Raw genomic sequence first — 4,884 nt, 5'->3', positions numbered from 1 at the left:
AATAAAATGTGAAAGAACCTGTTTCATTTTAATTTATCAAATCTAATTATACCTTTAACAAATCTGAACCACTCATTTTAAGATATCTATGCATTACCACACCCAATCCATCCTCCATCTTCTTCCTTTAGTCCCGCACGAATTTTGTTGTTTGTTACTTTTAAAAAACAAAAAATGTTTTTTCAATTAAATTTTTACTAATTTCACAACACCATCACCACTATTCTCACTTTCACTGTCACACTACCATCACCATAGCCACTACCATCATCACTGCCGCCATCACCCCACCACTATGTAACAATCTTTACTTTTATCTTCGTTCCATCACCACCACCACCAAATATAAAAAAATATATTTTAATTTTTTTTTATAAAAAATATTTTTCATTAAAAAATATTTTTTATCTAAATAAATGAAGCATAACATTGGGAAACAAGCTGATTTTAATTAAATCTGTTCATAACTAAGAAAAATTCTTTTAATTTAAAAAAATTATTTAATAAAACTTTGTATCCCCTTTTTGTTTTTCTAGCAAATAAATCTTTGTACCCATCATTTCTAACCAATCACGACTCATGCTGTTTTGATTCTCTACAATTTCCTTATTTTCAAATACATTCATATATATATATATATATATATGTATGTATGTTGTATAAATTGTGTGATAACGTAAAACAAATAGATTCATACTCGTTAATTGAAATTTCAGAACAAGCAAACCATTCTGAAAATTACAATACACAACAAAATAAAATAACATAGAAAAGCAAACCGAAACCTACACTAAACAGTGTCCTTAATTTTTTAAAATAAATTTAAAAAATTCTAGATATGCATAAAATTTGACAAGAATAATGTGACAATGTTAATTAATGTGTATTTGATTTTATTGTTGAGCCAAATAAAACAAAATAAGATTGAATGTATATTTAGCTTTGGTTGTGAATCTTAAAAAAAAAAAAAAAAAAAAAAAAAAAAAAAAAATGATTGTGAACCTTAAAAAAAAAATTTAAAAAAAAAACAAAAGAAAAAAGATTAAATGTATATTTAGCTTTGATTGTGAATCTTAAAAATTAAAAAAAAAAATGGTTGTAAACCTTTTAAAAAAAAAAAAAAAAAAAAAAAAAAAGATTGGAGGTATATTTAGCTTTGGTTGTGGATCTTAAAAAAATAAAATAATAAAATAATAAAAAATTGGTTGTGAACCTGAAAATATAAATAAATAAACAAAAAGATTGAATGTATATTTAGTTTTGGTTGTGAATCTTAAAAAAAAAAAAAAACATATGGAGAAATTAGTGGGTACCCATCCCCTATGGATATTTAAAGAATATCACTTACCCTACCCAATGGATAAGAAAAAGAGGGAAAAACCCATGTATTTGGGTTAGATCTCCATGGATACCCACAGGACAGGTTATCCATTGACATCCCTAATTACATAATAATATAGAAAACAGAGGTGTCAATCTCTATGGAGAATTGTAGAGACACTAACATAAAAATAAGTAATTGATAAGCAAAATTTAGTTAGATTGAAATTTTTTTCAGCAATGAATCATAACAGAATTAAATGGATGAGTTAATGGTTAAATTTTTTTCGTATAAATTTTATATATAAATAGATTTTTTTATTTTTTATTATTGACAAACATATATGAAATAGAAATTTTGAAAATTTTTAGCAGTCCCATGTGAGCCTTGTAATTGGCTCATTCCCTAATAAGTTTGCAACACGTTTTGTTTTTTTTTTTTGCTGTTGTATTATTATTATTATTATTATTTTGAGGTAACAATCTGCGTAACATCTTTCTCTTAAAAAAAAATTCTAAAAAATTTAAAATAGACCAACCCTAATTCACCCGGGTTGTGGGTGCGTGCTATATTGTAACGCCCAAAAAAAAAAAAATAACCCAACTCAAATTAGGTACATCAACCCACATCCATCAAGAATAATAGTAATTCTCCAATTTGTACATCATATCAATAAGGTTCATACATAATTCCATATGCGAATTATACATTCAATGATATAAAAATACATGAATCTATAGCATGTAGAACATCAAATTTCAAAACAAATAAAATGCCCTTAGGGGCTTACATGGTCCAAGGCTTAGCCTGGTTATACAAAAATGGTCTCTCGGACCCATACATTAATAGCCCTAGGCTAGCAAAATAAATCACCACAAAAATAGAGTCATCACTCTTCACAAAATATGTTCACGCCCTCAACTCGGCGGGATCACCACATCTTTTCCTGCACCAAAATCCCATAGGGCTGAGCATAAAACCCAGTAGAGAATCCTTAACAAAGTATATACATTTATGCAAGATTTTCAATATTAAATGCAAATGCCATTTAAAAGAGGGTTTCATTTACATGCTTTTTGTTTAAAAAGTCACCATGTTCAACAACAATTTGACATCTCAACAATTCCGAAATTTACAATTTTATTAATGGGGGCGGTAAATATAACTCAAGTAATCTCTACGTTGGTGTCTGCAAGTAGGCATGACTAGCACTACCAAACCCCACTTTACCGGTTGCTAACCGGAAAGGAAGTGGTACCTCCTCTGCGCGTGTTTTCGGTCTTTCACTCAGGACACTCAGGCCAACTTAAACAATTTCATCTACACCTCCTATCCGGACTTACCAACGTATTTACTCTATAATATTTCCATGATTTCATTTTACAATATTTCATTCCCAATAAAAGTTCCAATTCCCAATCCAATGTTCATGACATGCAAGGTTTTAGAAAAGTCAATGCAACAATTATCTATACTACATCATGTTTCTCCACTTTCAACATAACTCCAACAAATGTTCCATAAGGATCAAAATCCCCGTTTTCTCTTTTCAATGCCATTCCAGCAAATAGCCAAAAATTTTGCTACCATTTATCAATATATAACAATATGTTCACAATTCATGCACTTCATCATTTTAATCATTTCAAAGGTATAGCAAAATTTGGACAACAACTTCCAATCTCAACAATTCTCATATGTTAAGAAACCCATCATCAATATATATGCATTTGTATAAAAATAAGAAATTCTCCATTTTCTTTGCTTATCATGGCACACAACAATGTATATAACATATATATATATAATATCAACCATGAACCCTCATCTTCTTTTATTTAAGGAAATCCCCAAATTTCTAGGCTTCTTCTTTACAACAACACACACTCTAAACACTTGAAAGAAACCCTAAAGAAGACACCATTTCCTTGCCCAAAATGATTTCAACCCTCAAGATTATCTTAGAAAGATTTGAGATTTTAAAACCCACTTTCCAAAATTCTTACATTCTTGAGCCAAAATCAAACCTTTATAATATCTCCAAGAAAACCCAAAACCCACATCAAACTTGCAAAACATATATATATAACTCAAAGAAGTCCCTACCTCAACCTTGTTGAAGAGATGAGATGAAACCCTAGGATTCAAAAGTGTAGAACTTCGATCTCCACCGCACAAAGTGGATTTCTAGCTTAGCTTTCCAATATTTGTGAAAAATGTTGAGTTAAGATCCTAATGGATTGCAAGAGATCAAATGTTTTAGGAGCTTTGGTGTAGGAAAAGTAGAGAGAAGGGAGAGGAAATGATTTTTAGAGAAAGAGAGAGATGAGCTAAAAGTGATACACACACAGCCAAAGAGAGAAAAAAAAATAGAGATTTCGGATTGCCTAGAGGCCTGTACGTGCGGCACCTACTCCCGCATGTGCGAAGCGTCCTCCTACACGTGCGGTCTTCATCCCCGCACGTGTGGTGGCCCCTTCCCGCACCTGCCTTTTATGCAGTGTGCGAGCTGAAAAAGACCCACTTCCCCGCACGTGCGGCCCTGGTTTCGATTTTCCGAAACAAGTGACACTCAATCCGGAATAAACAAGGACCGGAATTTGGAAGAAAGCTTTCGAACACAACAAACCCAAAGAGGACAAAAGTGAAACGACGCACAATGAAACCGATCATCACATATATACTATTTTTTTCTTTGATTTTGATTAATGAAACTAAGCAAATGATTTAAATTAAAAATAAATTAAAATATTAATATTAAAATTTAAATTAACAAAATTTTTATAATTACCCCATATATTTATATGTTTATTATACATGAATGAAGAAAACTTGAAATTTCAGAGAGCTTGGAATTCTTTGTTTATTCTTTTATTTTTCTTTAATTTGGTTGTTATAGTTTTATTTATATATATTTGATAGTCACATATTATATTTTGTTTGTTGGATTATATGATTGCTACAGGATATATAATTGAAGTGTTAAATATTTTTATGGGAAATTTATTAGAAAACTGTTTTTCAAGTGTTTGTATCCTAATTTGTTCATAAGATATTCTTATATTCTAATAAGTCCTATTATTTAGATATTTGATCTACCAAATTCTAATTTTCATATTTAAGGTATTTTATTGACATTTCTACCCTTACAAATATTTTTTGAATGGTTAGCAATTTGGTAATATAAATTCACATTAATGGTGTGAACATTCACATCATAGAACATTCACACTGTAAATGTGAATATTATTAAGAGTATTTTGGTAACTATATTACCCATAAGACTTATTAAAATATAAAAAAATAATGTAAACTAAGTAGCTATTTGGCATGCACTAAAAAATTGTAATTTTTTTTTTTTTTTTTTTGTATACATATACTTATTTGGGTCTCAACATCTATTAACATCGATTCTCTACTTTTTTATTTACTTTCTCTATCTTTTTACATATTTTTTTAATAAAAAATTAAAAAATATATTTATTTAAAATATCTCAAACTACCACTAAATGAAATATAAGTATATAAAAAAATATTTATAAAAAAGTGCCCTATTTTTATTT

General features: G+C 29.1%; 1 long non-coding RNA gene across 1 annotated transcript; it reads right to left on the bottom strand.

Moving 5' to 3' along the window:
• Positions 1-1,949: 1,949 nt before the first annotated feature.
• LOC114278327 (uncharacterized) lies at positions 1,950-3,944 on the bottom strand. The gene is made up of 2 exons (XR_003634878.2): positions 3,428-3,944; positions 1,950-2,267 (listed from the first exon to the last, which is right to left on the bottom strand). It is a non-coding gene; the product is annotated as an uncharacterized LOC114278327 (long non-coding RNA).
• Between the last annotated feature and the right edge of the window lie 940 nt (positions 3,945-4,884).

The sequence above is a fragment of the Camellia sinensis genome, chromosome 1, assembly GCF_055761805.1.
Source record: "Camellia sinensis isolate YWXY chromosome 1, ASM5576180v1, whole genome shotgun sequence".
Taxonomy (NCBI): domain Eukaryota; kingdom Viridiplantae; phylum Streptophyta; class Magnoliopsida; order Ericales; family Theaceae; genus Camellia; species Camellia sinensis.
Note: the sequence above shows the minus strand (reverse complement) of the source record. Positions and strands in the feature narration are given on the sequence as shown.